The following is a 21,441-nucleotide window of genomic DNA, read 5'->3' on the forward strand; positions in this document are numbered from 1 at the left end:
CAGGTGTGCATGTGTGTTTCACAGTTTATCAGTATCCTGCCAGGTGTGTATGGGGGTTTCACAGTTTATCAGGATCTTGCCAGGTGTGTATGGGTGTTTCACAGTCTATCAGGATCCTGCCAGGTGTGTATGGGGTTTTCACAGTCTATCAGGATTCTGCCAGGTGTGTATGGGGTTTTCACCGTGTATCAGGATCCTGCCAGGTGTGTATGGGGTTTTCACAGTTTATCAAGAACCTGCCAGGTGTGTATGGGGGTTTCACAGTTTATCAGGATCCTGCCAGGTGTGTATGTGGGTTTCACAGTTTATCAGGATCCCGGCTGGTGTGCATGGGGGTTTCACATTTTATCAGGATCCTGCCTTGTGTGTATGCGGTTTTCACAGTTTATCGGTATCCTTCCTGGTATGTCTGGGGGTTTCACAGTTTATCAGGATCCTGCCAGTTGAGTATGTGGGTTTCACAGTGCATCAGGATCCTGCCAGATGTGTATGGGGTTTTCACAGTGTATCAGGATCCTGCCAGGTGTGTATGGGGTTTTCACAGTGGATCAGGAGCCTGCCAGGTGTGTTTGGGGTTTTCACAGTGTATCAGGATCCTGCCAGGTGTGTATGGGGTTTTATCTGTGGATCAGGAACCAGCCAGGTGTTTATGGGGATTTCACAGTGTATCAGGATCCTCTCAGGTTAGTATGTGGGTTTCACAGTACATCAGGATACTGCCAGGTGTGTATGGGGTTTTCACAGTGTATCATGATCCTGCCAGGTGTGTATGGGGTTTTCACAGTGTATCAGGATCCTGCCAGGTGTGTTTGGGGTTTTCACTGTGCATCTGGATCCTGCCAGTTGTGTATGGGTTTTTCACAGTGTATCAGGATCCTGCCAGGTGTGTATGGGGTTTTCACATTTGATCAGGAACCTGCCAGGTGTGTATGGGGATTTCACAGCGTATCAGGATCCTGCCAGGTGTGTATGGGGTTTTCACAGTTTATCAGGATCCTGCCAGGCGTGCATTGGGTTTCGCAGTGTTTCAGGATCCTGCCAGGTGTGTATGGGGTTTTCACAGTGGATCATGATCCTGCCAGTTGTGTATGGGTTTTTCACAGTGTATCAGGATCCTGCCAGGTGTGTGTGGGGTTTTTTCAGTGGATCAGGAACCTGCCAGGTGTTTATGGGGATTTCACAGTGTATCAGGATCCTGCCAGGTGTGTATGTGGGTTTCACAGTGTATCAGGATCCTGCCAGGTGTGTATGGGGTTTTCACAGTGTATCAGGATCCTGCCAGGTGTGTATGGGGGTTTCACAGTTTATCAGGATCCTGGCAGGTGTGTCTGTGGGTTGCACAGTTGATCAGGATCCTGCCAGGTGTGTATGGTGGTTTCACAGTGTATCAGGATCCTGCCAGGTGTGTATGGGTTTTTCACAGTGTATCAGGATACTGCCAGGTGCGTATGGGGGTTTCACAGTTTATCAGGTTCCTGCCAGGTGTGTATGTGGGTTTCACAGTTTATGAGGATCTCGCCAGGTGTGTCTGGGGGTTTCACAGTTTATCAGGATCCTGCCAGGTGTGTATGGGGTTTTCACTGTGCATCAGGATCCTGCCAGATGTGTATGGTGTTTTCACCGTGCATCAGGATCCTTCCAGATGTGTAGGGGTGTTTCACAGTTTATCAGGATCCTGCCACGTGTGTATGGCGTTTCACAGTTTATCAGGATCCTGCCAGGTGTGTATGGGGGTTTCACAGTTTATCAGGATCCTGCCACATGTGTATGGGGTTTCACAGTTGTTCAGGATACTGCCAGGTGTGTTTGGTGTTTTCACTGTGCATCAGTATCCTGCCAGGTGTGTATGGGGTTTTCACAGTGTATCAGGATCCTGCCAGGTGGATATGGGGATTTCACAGCGTATCAGGATCCTGCCAGGTGTGTATGGGGGTTTCACTGTTTATCAGGATCCTGCCAGGTGTGTATGGGGTTTTATCTGTGGATCAGGAACTTGCCAGGTGTTTATGGGGATTTCACAGTGTATCAGGATCCTCTCAGATTAGTATGTGGGTTTCACAGTGTATCAGGATCCTGCCAGGTGTGTATGGGGTTTTCACAGAGTATCAAGATCCTGCCAGGTGTGTATGGGGGTTTCACAGTTTATCAGGATCCTGCCAGGTGTGTATGTGTGTTGCACAGTTTATCAGGATCCTGCCAGGTGTGTATGGGGGTTTCACAGTGCATCAGGATCCTGCCAGGTGTGAATGGGTTTTTCACAGTGTATCAGGATCCTGCCAGGTGTGGTTGGAGGTTTCACAGTTTATCAGGATCCTGTCAGGTGTTAATGTGGGTTTCACAGTTCATCAGGATCCTGCCAGGTGTGTATGGGGTTTTCACAGTGTATCAGTATCCTGCCAGGTGTGCATGTGTGTTTCACAGTTTATCAGTATCCTGCCAGGTGTGCATGGGGGTTTCACAGTTTATCAGGATCCTGCCAGGTGTGTTTGGGTATTTCACAGTCTATCAGGATCCTGCCAGGTATGTATGGGGTGTTCACAGTCTATCAGGATCCTGCCAGGTGTGTAGCGGGTTTTCACTGTGTATCAGGATCTTGCCAGGTGTGTATGGGGTTTTCACAGTTTATCAGGATCCTGCCAGGTGTGTATGGGGGTTTCACAGTTAATCAGGATCCTGCCAGGTGTGTATGGGGGTTTCACAGTTTATCAGGATCCTACCAGGTGTGTATGTGGGTTGCACAGTTTATCAGTATCCTGCCTGGTGGGTATGGGGGTTTCACAGTGTATCAGGATCCTGCCAGGTGTGTATGGGTTTTTCACAGTGTATCAGGATCCTGCCAGGTGTGTATGGGGGTTTCACAGTTTATCAGGGTCCTGTCAGGTGTTTGTGTGTGTTTCACAGTTCATCAGGATCCTGCTTGGTGTGTATTGGCTTTCACAGTGTATCAGGATCCTGCCAGGTGTGTATGGGGGTTTCACAGTGTATCAGGATCCTGCCAGGTGTGTATGGGGTTTTATCTGTGGATCAGGAACCTGCCAGGTGTTCACAGGGATTTCACAGTGTATCAGGATCCTGCCAGGTGTGTATGTGGGTTTCACAGTGTATCAGGATCCTGCCAGGTGTGTATGGGGTTTTCAAAGTGTATCAGGATCCTGCCAGGTGTTTGTGGGGTTTTCACAGAGTATCAGTATCCTGCCAGGTGTGTATGTGTGTTGCACAGTTTATCAGGATCCTGCCAGATGTGTATGGGGGTTTCACAGTGTATCAGGATCCTGCCAGGTGTGTATGGGTTTTTCACAGTGTGTCAGGATCCTGCCAGGTGTGTATGGGGGTTTCACAGTTTATCAGGATCCTGTCAGGTGTTTATGTGGGTTTCACAGTTCATCAGGGTCCTGCCAGGTGTGTATGGGGTTTTCACAGTGTATCAGTATCCTGCCAGGTGTGCATGTGTGTTTCACAGTTTATCTGTATCCTGCCAGGTGTGTATGGGTGTTTCACAGTCTATCATGATCCTGCTAGGTGTGCATGGGGTTTTCACAGTGTATCAGGATCCTGCCAGGTGTGTATGGGTTTTTCACAGTGTGTCAGGATCCGGCCAGGTGTGTATGGGGGTTTCACCGTGTATCAGGATCCTGCCAGGTGTGTATGTGGGTTTCACAGTGTATCAGTATCCTGCCAGGTGTGTATGGGGTTTTCACTGTGTATCAGGATCCTGCCAGGTGTCTATGTGCTTTTCACAGTTTATCAGGATCCTGCCCGGTGTGCATGGGGGTTTCGCAGTTTATCAGGATCCTGCCAGGTGTGTATGGGGGTTTGACAGTTTATCAGGATCCTGCCAGGTGTGTATGTGGGTTGCACAGTTTATCAGTATGCTGCCAGGTGTGTATGGGAGTTTCACAGTGTATCAGGATCCTGCCAGGTGTGTATGGGTTTTTCACAGTGTATCAGGATGCTGCCAGGTGTGTATGGGGGTTTCACAGTTTATCAGGGTCATGTCAGGTGTTTATGTGGGTTTCACAGTTCATCAGGATCCTGCCAGGTGTGTATCGGGTTTTCACAGTGTCTCAGTATCCTGCCAGGTGTGCATGTGTGTTTCACAGTTTATCAGTATCCTGCCAGGTGTGTATGGGGGTTTCACAGTTTATCAGGATCTTGCCAGGTGTGTATGGGTGTTTCACAGTCTATCAGGATCCTGCCAGGTGTGTATGGGGTTTTCACAGTCTATCAGGATCCTGCCAGGTGTGTATGGGGTTTTCACCGTGTATCAGGATCCTGCCAGGTGTGTATGGGGTTTTCACAGTTTATCAGGAACCTGCCAGGTGTGTATGGGGGTTTCACACTTTATCAGGATCCTGCCAGGTGTGTATGTGGGTTTCACAGTTTATCAGGATCCCGGCTGGTGTGCATGGGGGTTTCACATTTTATCAGGATCCTGCCATGTGTGTATGCGGTTTTCACAGTTTATCGGTATCCTTCCTGGTATGTCTGGGGGTTTCACAGTTTATCAGGATCCTGCCAGTTGAGTATGTGGGTTTCACAGTGCATCAGGATCCTGCCAGATGTGTATGGGGTTTTCACAGTGCATCAGGATCCTTCCAGATGTGTATGGGTGTTTCACAGTGTATCAGGATCCTGCCACGTGTGTATGGGGTTTCACAGTATATCAGGGTCCTGCAGGTGTGTATGTGGGTTTCAGAGTTTATCAGGCTCCTGCCTGGTGTTTATGCGCGTTTCACAGTTTAACAGGATCCTGTCTGGTGTGTTTGGGGTTTCACAGTGGATCAGGATCCTGCCACGTGTGTATGGGGTTTTTACAGAGTATCAGGATCCTGCCAGGTGTGTATGGGGGTTTCACTGTGCATCAGGATCCTGCCAGATGTGTATGGTGTTTTCACAGTGCATCAGTATCCTTCCAGATGTGCATGGGTGTTTCACAGTTTATCAGGATCCTGCCACTTGTGTCTGGGGTTTCACAGTTTATCAGGATCCTGCCAGGTGTGTATGGGGGTCTCACAGTTTATCAGGATCCTGCCACATGTGTATGGGGTTTCACAGCTGTTCAGGATACTGCCAGATGTGTTTGGGGTTTTCACTGTGCATCAGTATCCTGCAAGGTGTGTATGGGGTTTTCAAAGTGTATCAGGATCCTGCCAGGTGTGTATGGTTTTTCACAGTGTATCAGGATACTACCAGGTGTGTATGGGGTTTTCACAGTTCATCAGGAACTTGCCAGTTGTGCATGGGGTTTTCACAGTGTATCAGTATCCTGCCAGGTGTGTTTGGGGTTTTCACAGTTGATCAGGAACCTGCCAGGTTTGTTTGGGTATTTCACAGCGTATCAGGATCCTGCCAGCTGTGTATGGGGGTTTCACAGTTTATCAGGATCCTGCCAGGTGTGTATTGGGTTTCACAGAGTATCAGGATCCTGCCAGGTGTGTATGGGGTTTTCACAGTGGATCAGGATCCTGCCAGGTGTGTATGGGGTTTTCACAGTGTATCAGGATCCTGCCAGGTGTGTCTGGGGTTTTATCTGTGGATCAGGAACCTGCCAGGTGTTTATGGGTATTTCACAGTGTATCAGGATCCTGCCAGGTGTGTATGTGTGTTTCACAGTGTATCAGGATCCTGTCACGTGTGTACGGGGTTGTTCACAGTGTATCAGGATCCTGCCAGGTGTGCATGTGGGTTTCACAGTTTATCAGGATCCTGCCAGTTGTGTATGGGGTTTTCACAGTGTATCAGAATCCTGCCAGGTGTGTTTGGGGTTTTCACAGTTGATCAGGAACCTGCCAGGTGTGTATGGGGATTTCACAGCGTATCAGGATCCTTCCAGGTGTGTATGGGGGTTTCACAGTTTATCAGGGTCCTGCCTGGTGTGTTTGGGGTTTCACAGTGGATCAGGATCCTGCCACGTGTGTATGGGGTTTTTACAGAGTATCAGTATCCTGCCAGGTGTGTATGGGGGTTTCACAGTGCATCAGGATCCTGACAGATGTGTATGGTGTTTTCACAGTGCATCAGTATCCTTCCAGATGTGCATGGGTGTTTCACAGTTTATCAGGATCCTGCCACTTGTGTCTGGGGTTTCACAGTTTATCAGGATCCTGCCAGGTGTGTATGGGGGTCTCACAGTTTATCAGGATCCTGCCACATGTGTATGGGGTTTCACAGTTGTTCAGGATACTGCCAGATGTGTTTGGGGTTTTCACTGTGCATCAGTATCCTGCAAGGTGTGTATGGGGTTTTCAAAGTGTATCAGGATCCTGCCAGGTGTGTATGGTTTTTCACAGTGTATCAGGACACTGCCAGGTGCGTATGGGGGTTTCACAGTTTATCAGGTTCCTGCCAGGTGTGTATGTGGGTTTCACAGTTTATGAGGATCTCGCCAGGTGTGTCTGGGGGTTTCACAGTTTATCAGGATCCTGCCAGGTGTGTATGGGGTTTTCACTGTGCATCAGGATCCTGCCAGATGTGTATGGTGTTTTCACCGTGCATCAGGATCCTTCCAGATGTGTAAAGGTGTTTCACAGTTTATCAGGATCCTGCCACGTGTGTATGGCGTTTCACAGTTTATCAGGATCCTGCCAGGTGTGTATGGGGGTTTCACAGTTTATCAGGATCCTGCCACATGTGTATGGGGTTTCACAGTTGTTCAGGATACTGCCAGGTGTGTTTGGTGTTTTCACTGTGCATCAGTATCCTGCCAGGTGTGTATGGGGTTTTCACAGTGTATCAGGATCCTGCCAGGTGGATATTGGGATTTCACAGCGTATCAGGATCCTGCCAGGTGTGTATGGGGGTTTCACTGTTTATCAGGATCCTGCCAGGTGTGTATGGGGTTTTATCTGTGGATCAGGAACCTGCCAGGTGTTTATGGGGATTTCACAGTGTATCAGGATCCTCTCAGATTAGTATGTGGTTTTCACAGTGTATCAGGATCCTGCCAGGTGTGTATGGGGTTTTCACAGAGTATCAAGATCCTGCCAGGTGTGTATGGGGGTTTCACAGTTTATCAGGATCCTGCCAGGTGTGTATGTGTGTTGCACAGTTTATCAGGATCCTGCCAGGTGTGTATGGGGGTTTCACAGTGCATCAGGATCCTGCCAGGTGTGAATGGGTTTTTCACAGTGTATCAGGATCCTGCCAGGTGTGGTTGGAGGTTTCACAGTTTATCAGGATCCTGTCAGGTGTTAATGTGGGTTTCACAGTTCATCAGGATCCTGCCAGGTGTGTATGGGGTTTTCACAGTGTATCAGTATCCTGCCAGGTGTGCATGTGTGTTTCACAGTTTATCAGTATCCTGCCAGGTGTGCATGGGGGTTTCACAGTTTATCAGGATCCTGCCAGGTGTGTTTGGGTATTTCACAGTCTATCAGGATCCTGCCAGGTATGTATGGGGTGTTCACAGTCTATCAGGATCCTGCCAGGTGTGTAGCGGGTTTTCACTGTGTATCAGGATCTTGCCAGGTGTGTATGGGGTTTTCACAGTTTATCAGGATCCTGCCAGGTGTGTATGGGGGTTTCACAGTTAATCAGGATCCTGCCAGGTGTGTATGGGGGTTTCACAGTTTATCAGGATCCTACCAGGTGTGTATGTGGGTTGCACAGTTTATCAGTATCCTGCCTGGTGGGTATGGGGGTTTCACAGTGTATCAGGATCCTGCCAGGTGTGTATGGGTTTTTCACAGTGTATCAGGATCCTGCCAGGTGTGTATGGGGGTTTCACAGTTTATCAGGGTCCTGTCAGGTGTTTGTGTGTGTTTCACAGTTCATCAGGATCCTGCTTGGTGTGTATTGGCTTTCACAGTGTATCAGGATCCTGCCAGGTGTGTATGGGGGTTTCACAGTGTATCAGGATCCTGCCAGGTGTGTATGGGGTTTTATCTGTGGATCAGGAACCTGCCAGGTGTTCACAGGGATTTCACAGTGTATCAGGATCCTGCCAGGTGTGTATGTGGGTTTCACAGTGTATCAGGATCCTGCCAGGTGTGTATGGGGTTTTCAAAGTGTATCAGGATCCTGCCAGGTGTTTGTGGGGTTTTCACAGAGTATCAGTATCCTGCCAGGTGTGTATGTGTGTTGCACAGTTTATCAGGATCCTGCCAGATGTGTATGGGGGTTTCACAGTGTATCAGGATCCTGCCAGGTGTGTATGGGTTTTTCACAGTGTGTCAGGATCCTGCCAGGTGTGTATGGGGGTTTCACAGTTTATCAGGATCCTGTCAGGTGTTTATGTGGGTTTCACAGTTCATCAGGGTCCTGCCAGGTGTGTATGGGGTTTTCACAGTGTATCAGTATCCTGCCAGGTGTGCATGTGTGTTTCACAGTTTATCTGTATCCTGCCAGGTGTGTATGGGTGTTTCACAGTCTATCATGATCCTGCTAGGTGTGCATGGGGTTTTCACAGTGTATCAGGATCCTGCCAGGTGTGTATGGGTTTTTCACAGTGTGTCAGGATCCGGCCAGGTGTGTATGGGGGTTTCACCGTGTATCAGGATCCTGCCAGGTGTGTATGTGGGTTTCACAGTGTATCAGTATCCTGCCAGGTGTGTATGGGGTTTTCACTGTGTATCAGGATCCTGCCAGGTGTCTATGTGCTTTTCACAGTTTATCAGGATCCTGCCCGGTGTGCATGAGGGTTTCGCAGTTTATCAGGATCCTGCCAGGTGTGTATGGGGGTTTGACAGTTTATCAGGATCCTGCCAGGTGTGTATGTGGGTTGCACAGTTTATCAGTATGCTGCCAGGTGTGTATGGGAGTTTCACAGTGTATCAGGATCCTGCCAGGTGTGTATGGGTTTTTCACAGTGTATCAGGATGCTGCCAGGTGTGTATGGGGGTTTCACAGTTTATCAGGGTCATGTCAGGTGTTTATGTGGGTTTCACAGTTCATCAGGATCCTGCCAGGTGTGTATCGGGTTTTCACAGTGTCTCAGTATCCTGCCAGGTGTGCATGTGTGTTTCACAGTTTATCAGTATCCTGCCAGGTGTGTATGGGGGTTTCACAGTTTATCAGGATCTTGCCAGGTGTGTATGGGTGTTTCACAGTCTATCAGGATCCTGCCAGGTGTGTATGGGGTTTTCACAGTCTATCAGGATTCTGCCAGGTGTGTATGGGGTTTTCACCGTGTATCAGGATCCTGCCAGGTGTGTATGGGGTTTTCACAGTTTATCAAGAACCTGCCAGGTGTGTATGGGGGTTTCACAGTTTATCAGGATCCTGCCAGGTGTGTATGTGGGTTTCACAGTTTATCAGGATCCCGGCTGGTGTGCATGGGGGTTTCACATTTTATCAGGATCCTGCCTTGTGTGTATGCGGTTTTCACAGTTTATCGGTATCCTTCCTGGTATGTCTGGGGGTTTCACAGTTTATCAGGATCCTGCCAGTTGAGTATGTGGGTTTCACAGTGCATCAGGATCCTGCCAGATGTGTATGGGGTTTTCACAGTGTATCAGGATCCTGCCAGGTGTGTATGGGGTTTTCACAGTGGATCAGGAGCCTGCCAGGTGTGTTTGGGGTTTTCACAGTGTATCAGGATCCTGCCAGGTGTGTATGGGGTTTTATCTGTGGATCAGGAACCAGCCAGGTGTTTATGGGGATTTCACAGTGTATCAGGATCCTCTCAGGTTAGTATGTGGGTTTCACAGTACATCAGGATACTGCCAGGTGTGTATGGGGTTTTCACAGTGTATCATGATCCTGCCAGGTGTGTATGGGGTTTTCACAGTGTATCAGGATCCTGCCAGGTGTGTTTGGGGTTTTCACTGTGCATCTGGATCCTGCCAGTTGTGTATGGGTTTTTCACAGTGTATCAGGATCCTGCCAGGTGTGTATGGGGTTTTCACATTTGATCAGGAACCTGCCAGGTGTGTATGGGGATTTCACAGCGTATCAGGATCCTGCCAGGTGTGTATGGGGTTTTCACAGTTTATCAGGATCCTGCCAGGCGTGCATTGGGTTTCGCAGTGTTTCAGGATCCTGCCAGGTGTGTATGGGGTTTTCACAGTGGATCATGATCCTGCCAGTTGTGTATGGGTTTTTCACAGTGTATCAGGATCCTGCCAGGTGTGTGTGGGGTTTTTTCAGTGGATCAGGAACCTGCCAGGTGTTTATGGGGATTTCACAGTGTATCAGGATCCTGCCAGGTGTGTATGTGGGTTTCACAGTGTATCAGGATCCTGCCAGGTGTGTATGGGGTTTTCACAGTGTATCAGGATCCTGCCAGGTGTGTATGGGGGTTTCACAGTTTATCAGGATCCTGGCAGGTGTGTCTGTGGGTTGCACAGTTGATCAGGATCCTGCCAGGTGTGTATGGTGGTTTCACAGTGTATCAGGATCCTGCCAGGTGTGTATGGGTTTTTCACAGTGTATCAGGATACTGCCAGGTGCGTATGGGGGTTTCACAGTTTATCAGGTTCCTGCCAGGTGTGTATGTGGGTTTCACAGTTTATGAGGATCTCGCCAGGTGTGTCTGGGGGTTTCACAGTTTATCAGGATCCTGCCAGGTGTGTATGGGGTTTTCACTGTGCATCAGGATCCTGCCAGATGTGTATGGTGTTTTCACCGTGCATCAGGATCCTTCCAGATGTGTAGGGGTGTTTCACAGTTTATCAGGATCCTGCCACGTGTGTATGGCGTTTCACAGTTTATCAGGATCCTGCCAGGTGTGTATGGGGGTTTCACAGTTTATCAGGATCCTGCCACATGTGTATGGGGTTTCACAGTTGTTCAGGATACTGCCAGGTGTGTTTGGTGTTTTCACTGTGCATCAGTATCCTGCCAGGTGTGTATGGGGTTTTCACAGTGTATCAGGATCCTGCCAGGTGGATATGGGGATTTCACAGCGTATCAGGATCCTGCCAGGTGTGTATGGGGGTTTCACTGTTTATCAGGATCCTGCCAGGTGTGTATGGGGTTTTATCTGTGGATCAGGAACTTGCCAGGTGTTTATGGGGATTTCACAGTGTATCAGGATCCTCTCAGATTAGTATGTGGGTTTCACAGTGTATCAGGATCCTGCCAGGTGTGTATGGGGTTTTCACAGAGTATCAAGATCCTGCCAGGTGTGTATGGGGGTTTCACAGTTTATCAGGATCCTGCCAGGTGTGTATGTGTGTTGCACAGTTTATCAGGATCCTGCCAGGTGTGTATGAGGGTTTCACAGTGCATCAGGATCCTGCCAGGTGTGAATGGGTTTTTCACAGTGTATCAGGATCCTGCCAGGTGTGGTTGGAGGTTTCACAGTTTATCAGGATCCTGTCAGGTGTTAATGTGGGTTTCACAGTTCATCAGGATCCTGCCAGGTGTGTATGGGGTTTTCACAGTGTATCAGTATCCTGCCAGGTGTGCATGTGTGTTTCACAGTTTATCAGTATCCTGCCAGGTGTGCATGGGGGTTTCACAGTTTATCAGGATCCTGCCAGGTGTGTTTGGGTATTTCACAGTCTATCAGGATCCTGCCAGGTATGTATGGGGTGTTCACAGTCTATCAGGATCCTGCCAGGTGTGTAGCGGGTTTTCACTGTGTATCAGGATCTTGCCAGGTGTGTATGGGGTTTTCACAGTTTATCAGGATCCTGCCAGGTGTGTATGGGGGTTTCACAGTTAATCAGGATCCTGCCAGGTGTGTATGGGGGTTTCACAGTTTATCAGGATCCTACCAGGTGTGTATGTGGGTTGCACAGTTTATCAGTATCCTGCCTGGTGGGTATGGGGGTTTCACAGTGTATCAGGATCCTGCCAGGTGTGTATGGGTTTTTCACAGTGTATCAGGATCCTGCCAGGTGTGTATGGGGGTTTCACAGTTTATCAGGGTCCTGTCAGGTGTTTGTGTGTGTTTCACAGTTCATCAGGATCCTGCTTGGTGTGTATTGGCTTTCACAGTGTATCAGGATCCTGCCAGGTGTGTATGGGGGTTTCACAGTGTATCAGGATCCTGCCAGGTGTGTATGGGGTTTTATCTGTGGATCAGGAACCTGCCAGGTGTTCACAGGGATTTCACAGTGTATCAGGATCCTGCCAGGTGTGTATGTGGGTTTCACAGTGTATCAGGATCCTGCCAGGTGTGTATGGGGTTTTCAAAGTGTATCAGGATCCTGCCAGGTGTTTGTGGGGTTTTCACAGAGTATCAGTATCCTGCCAGGTGTGTATGTGTGTTGCACAGTTTATCAGGATCCTGCCAGATGTGTATGGGGGTTTCACAGTGTATCAGGATCCTGCCAGGTGTGTATGGGTTTTTCACAGTGTGTCAGGATCCTGCCAGGTGTGTATGGGGGTTTCACAGTTTATCAGGATCCTGTCAGGTGTTTATGTGGGTTTCACAGTTCATCAGGGTCCTGCCAGGTGTGTATGGGGTTTTCACAGTGTATCAGTATCCTGCCAGGTGTGCATGTGTGTTTCACAGTTTATCTGTATCCTGCCAGGTGTGTATGGGTGTTTCACAGTCTATCATGATCCTGCTAGGTGTGCATGGGGTTTTCACAGTGTATCAGGATCCTGCCAGGTGTGTATGGGTTTTTCACAGTGTGTCAGGATCCGGCCAGGTGTGTATGGGGGTTTCACCGTGTATCAGGATCCTGCCAGGTGTGTATGTGGGTTTCACAGTGTATCAGTATCCTGCCAGGTGTGTATGGGGTTTTCACTGTGTATCAGGATCCTGCCAGGTGTCTATGTGCTTTTCACAGTTTATCAGGATCCTGCCCGGTGTGCATGGGGGTTTCGCAGTTTATCAGGATCCTGCCAGGTGTGTATGGGGGTTTGACAGTTTATCAGGATCCTGCCAGGTGTGTATGTGGGTTGCACAGTTTATCAGTATGCTGCCAGGTGTGTATGGGAGTTTCACAGTGTATCAGGATCCTGCCAGGTGTGTATGGGTTTTTCACAGTGTATCAGGATGCTGCCAGGTGTGTATGGGGGTTTCACAGTTTATCAGGGTCATGTCAGGTGTTTATGTGGGTTTCACAGTTCATCAGGATCCTGCCAGGTGTGTATCGGGTTTTCACAGTGTCTCAGTATCCTGCCAGGTGTGCATGTGTGTTTCACAGTTTATCAGTATCCTGCCAGGTGTGTATGGGGGTTTCACAGTTTATCAGGATCTTGCCAGGTGTGTATGGGTGTTTCACAGTCTATCAGGATCCTGCCAGGTGTGTATGGGGTTTTCACAGTCTATCAGGATCCTGCCAGGTGTGTATGGGGTTTTCACCGTGTATCAGGATCCTGCCAGGTGTGTATGGGGTTTTCACAGTTTATCAGGAACCTGCCAGGTGTGTATGGGGGTTTCACACTTTATCAGGATCCTGCCAGGTGTGTATGTGGGTTTCACAGTTTATCAGGATCCCGGCTGGTGTGCATGGGGGTTTCACATTTTATCAGGATCCTGCCATGTGTGTATGCGGTTTTCACAGTTTATCGGTATCCTTCCTGGTATGTCTGGGGGTTTCACAGTTTATCAGGATCCTGCCAGTTGAGTATGTGGGTTTCACAGTGCATCAGGATCCTGCCAGATGTGTATGGGGTTTTCACAGTGCATCAGGATCCTTCCAGATGTGTATGGGTGTTTCACAGTGTATCAGGATCCTGCCACGTGTGTATGGGGTTTCACAGTATATCAGGGTCCTGCAGGTGTGTATGTGGGTTTCAGAGTTTATCAGGCTCCTGCCTGGTGTTTATGCGCGTTTCACAGTTTAACAGGATCCTGTCTGGTGTGTTTGGGGTTTCACAGTGGATCAGGATCCTGCCACGTGTGTATGGGGTTTTTACAGAGTATCAGGATCCTGCCAGGTGTGTATGGGGGTTTCACTGTGCATCAGGATCCTGCCAGATGTGTATGGTGTTTTCACAGTGCATCAGTATCCTTCCAGATGTGCATGGGTGTTTCACAGTTTATCAGGATCCTGCCACTTGTGTCTGGGGTTTCACAGTTTATCAGGATCCTGCCAGGTGTGTATGGGGGTCTCACAGTTTATCAGGATCCTGCCACATGTGTATGGGGTTTCACAGCTGTTCAGGATACTGCCAGATGTGTTTGGGGTTTTCACTGTGCATCAGTATCCTGCAAGGTGTGTATGGGGTTTTCAAAGTGTATCAGGATCCTGCCAGGTGTGTATGGTTTTTCACAGTGTATCAGGATACTACCAGGTGTGTATGGGGTTTTCACAGTTCATCAGGAACTTGCCAGTTGTGCATGGGGTTTTCACAGTGTATCAGTATCCTGCCAGGTGTGTTTGGGGTTTTCACAGTTGATCAGGAACCTGCCAGGTTTGTTTGGGTATTTCACAGCGTATCAGGATCCTGCCAGCTGTGTATGGGGGTTTCACAGTTTATCAGGATCCTGCCAGGTGTGTATTGGGTTTCACAGAGTATCAGGATCCTGCCAGGTGTGTATGGGGTTTTCACAGTGGATCAGGATCCTGCCAGGTGTGTATGGGGTTTTCACAGTGTATCAGGATCCTGCCAGGTGTGTCTGGGGTTTTATCTGTGGATCAGGAACCTGCCAGGTGTTTATGGGTATTTCACAGTGTATCAGGATCCTGCCAGGTGTGTATGTGTGTTTCACAGTGTATCAGGATCCTGTCACGTGTGTACGGGGTTGTTCACAGTGTATCAGGATCCTGCCAGGTGTGCATGTGGGTTTCACAGTTTATCAGGATCCTGCCAGTTGTGTATGGGGTTTTCACAGTGTATCAGAATCCTGCCAGGTGTGTTTGGGGTTTTCACAGTTGATCAGGAACCTGCCAGGTGTGTATGGGGATTTCACAGCGTATCAGGATCCTTCCAGGTGTGTATGGGGGTTTCACAGTTTATCAGGGTCCTGCCTGGTGTGTTTGGGGTTTCACAGTGGATCAGGATCCTGCCACGTGTGTATGGGGTTTTTACAGAGTATCAGTATCCTGCCAGGTGTGTATGGGGGTTTCACAGTGCATCAGGATCCTGACAGATGTGTATGGTGTTTTCACAGTGCATCAGTATCCTTCCAGATGTGCATGGGTGTTTCACAGTTTATCAGGATCCTGCCACTTGTGTCTGGGGTTTCACAGTTTATCAGGATCCTGCCAGGTGTGTATGGGGGTCTCACAGTTTATCAGGATCCTGCCACATGTGTATGGGGTTTCACAGTTGTTCAGGATACTGCCAGATGTGTTTGGGGTTTTCACTGTGCATCAGTATCCTGCAAGGTGTGTATGGGGTTTTCAAAGTGTATCAGGATCCTGCCAGGTGTGTATGGTTTTTCACAGTGTATCAGGACACTGCCAGGTGTGTATGGGGTTTTCACAGTTAATCAGGAACTTGCCAGGTGTGTATGGGGATTTCACAGTGTATCAGGATCGTGCCAGGTGTGTGTGTGTTTCACAGTGTATCAGGATCCTGCCACGTGTGTATGGGGTTTTCACAGTGTATCAGGATCCTGCCAGGTGTGTTTGGGGTTTTCACTGTGCATCAGTATACTGCCAGTTGTGCATGGGGTTTTCACAGTGTATCAGTATCCTGCCAGGTGTGTTTGGGGTTTTCACAGTTGATCAGGTACCTGCCAGGTTTGTTTGGGTATTTCACAGCGTATCAGGATCCTGCCAGCTGTGTATGGGGGTTTCACAGTTTATCAGGATCCTGCCAGGTGTGTATTGGGTTTCACAGAGTATCAGGATCCTGCCAGGTGTGTATGGGGTTTTCACAGTGGATCAGGATCCTGCCAGGTGTGTATGGGGTTTTCACAGTGTATCAGGATCCTGCCAGGTGTGTCTGGGGTTTTATCTGTGGATCAGGAACCTGCCAGGTGTTTATGGGTATTTCACAGTGTATCAGGATCCTGTCACGTGTGTACGGGGTTGTTCACAGTGTATCAGGATCCTGCCAGGTGTGCATGTGGGTTTCACAGTTTATCAGGATCCTGCCAGTTGTGTATGGGGTTTTCACAGTGTATCAGAATCCTGCCAGGTGTGTTTGGGGTTTTCACAGTTGATCAGGAACCTGCCAGGTGTGTATGGGGATTTCACAGTTTATCAGGATCCTTCCAGGTGTGTATGGGGGTTTCACAGTTTATCAGGATCCTGCTTGGTGTGTATTGGCTTTCACAGTGTATCAGGATCCTGCCAGGTGTGTATGGGGTTTTCACAGTGGATCAGGATCCTGCCAGGTGTATATGGGGTTTTCACAGTGTATCAGCATCCTGCCAGGTGTGTATGGGGTTTTATCTGTGGATCAGGAACCTGCCAGGTGTTTACGGGGATTTCACAGTCTATCAGGATCCTGCCATGTGTGTATGTGGGTTTCACAGTGTATCAGGATCCTGCCAGGTGTGTATGGGTTTTTCAAAGTGTATCAGGATCCTGCCAGGTGTTTATGGGGTTTTCACAGAGTATCAGGATCCTGCCAGGTGTGTATGTGTGTTGCACAGTTTATCAGGATCCTGCCAGATGTGTATGGGGGTTTCACAGTGTATCAGGATCCTGCCAGGTGTGTATGGGTTTTTCACAGTGTGTCAGGATCCTGCCAGGTGTGTATGGGGGATTCACAGTTTATCAGGATCCTGTCAGGTGTTTATGTGGGTTTCACAGTTCATCAGGATCCTGCCAGGTGTGTATCGGGTTTTCACAGTGTCTCAGTATCCTTCCAGGTGTGCATGTGTATTTCACAGTTTATCAGTATCCTGCCAGGTGTGTATGGGGGCTTCACAGTTTATCAGGATCTTGCCAGGTGTGTATGGGTGTTTCACAGTCTATCAGGATCCTGCCAGGTGTGTATGGGGTTTTCACAGTCTATCAGGATCCTGCCAGGTGTGTATGGGGTTTTCACCGTGTATCAGGATCCTGCCAGGTGTGTATGGGGTTTTCACAGTTTATCAGGAACCTGCCAGGTGTGCATGGGGGTTTCACAGTTTATCAGGATCCTGCCAGGTGTGTATGTGGGTTTCACAGTTTATCAGGATCCCGGCTGGTGTGCATGGGGGTTTCACATTTTATCAGGATCCTGCCAGGTGTGTATGCGGTTTTCACAGTTTATCGGTATCCTTCCTGGTATGTCTGGGGGTTTCACAGTTTATCAGGATCCTGCCAGTTGAGTATGTGGGTTTCACAGTTTATCAGGATCCTGCCAGATGTGAGTGGGGTTTTCACAGTGCATCAGGATCCTGCCAGATGTGTATGGGGTTTTCACAGTGCATCAGGATCCTTCCAGATGTGTATGGGTGTTTCACAGTGTATCAGGATCCTGCCACGTGTGTATGGGGTTTCACAGTATATCAGGATCTTGCAGGTGTGTATGTGGGTTTCAGAGTTTATCAGGCTCCTGCCTGGTGTTTATGTGCGTTTCACAGTTTATCAGGATCCTGCCTGGTGTGTTTGGGGTTTCACAGTGGATCAGGATCCTGCCACGTGTGTATGGGGTTTTTACAGAGTATCAGGATCCTGCCAGGTGTGTATGGGGGTTTCACTGTGCATCAGGATCCTGCCAGATGTGTATGGTGTTTTCACAGTGCATCAGTATCCTTCCAGATGTGCATGGGTGTTTCACAGTTGATCAGGATCCTGCCACTTGTGTCTGGGGTTTCACAGTTTATCAGGATCCTGCCAGGTGTGTATGGGGGTCTCACAGTTTATCAGGATCCTGCCACGTGTGTATGGGGTTTTCACAGTGTATCAGGATCCTGCCAGGTGTGTTTCGGGTTTTCACTGTGCATCAGGATCCTGCCAGTTGTGCATGGGGTTTTCACAGTGTATCAGTATCCTGCCAGGTGTGTTTGGGGTTTTCACAGTTGATCAGGAACCTGCCAGGTGTGTATGGGTATTTCACAGCGTATCAGGATCCTGCCAGCTGTGTATGGGGGTTTCACAGTTTATCAGGATCCTGCCAGGTGTGTATGGGGTTTCACAGTGTATCAGGATCCTGCCAGGTGTGTATGGGGTTTTCACAGTGGATCAGGATCCTGCCAGGTGTGTATGGGGTTTTCCAAGTGTATCAGGATCCTGCCAGGTGTGTCTGGGGTTTTATCTTTGGATCAGGAACCTGCCAGGTGTTTATGGGTATTTCACAGTGTATCAGGATCCTGCCAGGTGTGTATGGGGTTTTCACAGTTTATCAGGATGCTGACAGGTGTGTATGGGGTTTTCACAGTGTATCAGGATCCTGCCAGGTGTGTATGTGGGTTTCACAGTTTATCTGGATCCTGCCAGGTGTGTATGTGTGTTGCACAGTTGATCAGGATCCTGCCAGGTGTGGATGGGATTTCACAGTGGTTCAGGATCCTGCCAGGTGTGTTTGGGGTTTCATTGAGCATCAGGATACTGCCAGGTGTGTATGGGGTTTTCACAGTGTATCAGGATCCTGCCAGGTGTGTATGGGGTATTCACAGTGTATCAGGATCCTGCCAGGTGTGTTTGGGGTTTTCACTGTGCATCAGTATCCTGCCAGTTGTGTATGGGGTTTTCACAGTGTATCAGAATCCTGCCAGGTGTGTTTGGGGTTTTCACAATTGATCAGGAACCTGCCAGGTGTGTATGGGGATTTCACAGCGTATCAGGATCCTTCCAGGTGTGTATGGGGGTTTCACAGTTTATCAGGATCCTGCTTGGTGTGTATTGGCTTTCGCAGTGTATCAGGATCCTGCCAGGTGTGTATGGGGTTTTCACAGTGGATCAGGATCCTGCCAGGTGTGTATGGGGTTTTATCTGTGGATCAGGAACCTGCCATTTGTTTACAGGGATTTCACAGTGTATCAGGATCCTGCCAGGTGTGTATGTGGGTTTCACAGTTTATCAGGATCCTGCCAGGTGTGTATGGGTTTTTCACAGTGTGTCAGGATCCTGCCAGGTGTGTATGGGGGATTCACAGTTTATCAGGATCCTGTCAGGTGTTTATGTGGGTTTCACAGTTCATCAGGATCCTGCCAGGTGTGTATGGGGTTTTCACAGTGTATCAGTATCCTGCCAAATGTGCATGTGTGTTTCACAGTTTATCAGGATCCTGCCCGGTGTGTATGGATGTTTCACAGTCTATCATGATCCTGCCAGGTGTGCATGGGGTTTTCACAGTCTATCAGTATCCTGCCAGGTGTGTATGGGGTTTTCACTGTGTATCAGGATCCTGCCAGGTGTGTATGGGGGTTTCGCAGTTTATCAGGATCCTCCCAGGTGTGGATGGGGGTTTGACAGTTTATCAGGGTCCTGCCAGGTGTGTATGTGGGTTGCACAGTTTATCAGGATCCTGCCAGGTGTGTATGGGGGTCTCACAGTTTATCAGGATCCTGCCACGTGTGTATGGGGTTTTCACAGTGTATCAGGATCCTGCCAGATGTGTTTGGGGTTTTCACTGTGCATCAGTATCCTGCCAGTTGTGCATGGGGTTTTCACAGTGTATCAGTATCCTGCCAGGTGTGTTTGGGGTTTTCACAGTTGATCAGGATCCTGCCAGGTGTGTATGGGGTTTTCACAGTGTATCAGGATCCTGCCAGGTGTGTATTGGGTTTCACAGAGTATCAGGATCCTGCCAGGTGTGTATGGGGTTTTCACTGTGGATCAGGATCCTGCCAGGTGTGTATGGGGTTTTCACAGTGTATCAGGATCCTGCCAGGTGTGTCTGGGGTTTTATCTGTGGATCAGGAACCTGCCAGGTGTTTATGGGTATTTCACAGTGTATCAGGATCCTGCCAGGTGTGTATGTGTGTTTCACAGTGTATCAGGATCCTGTCACGTGTGTACGGGGTTGTTCACAGTGTATCAGGATCCTGCCAGGTGTGCATGTGGGTTTCACAGTTTATCAGGATCCTGCCAGTTGTGTATGGGGTTTTCACTGTGTATCAGAATCCTGCCAGGTGTGTTTGGGGTTTTCACAGTTGATCAGGGTCCTGCCTGGTGTGTTTGGGGTTTCACAGTGGATCAGGATCCTGCCACGTGTGTATGGGGTTTTTACAGAGTATCAGTATCCTGCCAGGTGTGTATGGGGGTTTCACTGTGCATCAGGATCCTGACAGATGTGTATGGTGTTTTCACAGTGCATCAGTATCCTTCCAGATGTGCATGGGTGTTTCACAGTTTATCAGGATCCTGCCACTTGTGTCTGGGGTTTCACAGTTTATCAGGATCCTGCCAGGTGTGTATGGGGGTCTCACAGTTTATCAGGATCCTGCCACATGTGTATGGGGTTTCACAGTTGTTCAGGATACTGCCAGATGTGTTTGGGGTTTTCACTGTGCATCAGTATCCTGCAAGGTGTGTATGGGGTTTTCAAAGTGTATCAGGATCCTGCCAGGTCTGTATGGTTTTTCACAGTGTATCAGGACACTGCCAGGTGTGTATGGGGTTTTCACAGTTAATCAGGAACTTGCCAGGTGTGTATGGGGATTTCACAGTGTATCAGGATCGTGCCAGGTGTGTGTGTGTTTCACAGTGTATCAGGATCCTGCCACGTGTGTATGGGGTTTTCACAGTGTATCAGGATCCTGCCAGGTGTGTTTGGGGTTTTCACTGTGCATCAGTATACTGCCAGTTGTGCATGGGGTTTTCACAGTGTATCAGTATCCTGCCAGGTGTGTTTGGGGTTTTCACAGTTGATCAGGAACCTGCCAGGTTTGTTTGGGTATTTCACAGCGTATCAGGATCCTGCCAGCTGTGTATGGGGGTTTCACAGTTTATCAGGATCCTGCCAGGTGTGTATTGGGTTTCACAGAGTATCAGGATCCTGCGCGGTGTGTGTGGGGTTTTCACAGTGGATCAGGATCCTGCCAGGTGTGTATGGGGTTTTCACAGTGTATCAGGATCCTGCCAGGTGTGTCTGGGGTTTTATCTGTGGATCAGGAACCTGCCAGGTGTTTATGGGTATTTCACAGTGTATCAGGATCCTGTCACGTGTGTACGGGGTTGTTCACAGTGTATCAGGATCCTGCCAGGTGTGCATGTGGGTTTCACAGTTTATCAGGATCCTGCCAGTTGTGTATGGGGTTTTCACAGTGTATCAGAATCCTGCCAGGTGTGTTTGGGGTTTTCACAGTTGATCAGGAACCTGCCAGGTGTGTATGGGGATTTCACAGTTTATCAGGATCCTTCCAGGTGTGTATGGGGGTTTTACAGTTTATCAGGATCCTGCTTGGTGTGTATTGGCTTTCACAGTGTATCAGGATCCTGCCAGGTGTGTATGGGGTTTTCACAGTGGATCAGGATCCAGCCAGGTGTATAAGGGGTTTTCACAGTGTATCAGCATCCTGCCAGGTGTGTATGGGGTTTTATCTGTGGATCAGGAACCTGCCAGGTGTTTACGGGGATTTCACAGTGTATCAGGATCCTGCCATGTGTGTATGTGGGTTTCACAGTGTATCAGGATCCTGCCAGGTGTGTATGGGTTTTTCAAAGTGTATCAGGATCCTGCCAGGTGTTTATGGGGTTTTCACAGAGTATCAGGATCCTGCCAGGTGTGTATGTGTGTTGCACAGTTTATCAGGATCCTGCCAGATGTGTA

The sequence above is a fragment of the Heterodontus francisci genome, unplaced genomic scaffold (assembly GCF_036365525.1).
Source record: "Heterodontus francisci isolate sHetFra1 unplaced genomic scaffold, sHetFra1.hap1 HAP1_SCAFFOLD_294, whole genome shotgun sequence".
Classification (NCBI taxonomy): Eukaryota; Metazoa; Chordata; class Chondrichthyes; order Heterodontiformes; family Heterodontidae; genus Heterodontus; species Heterodontus francisci.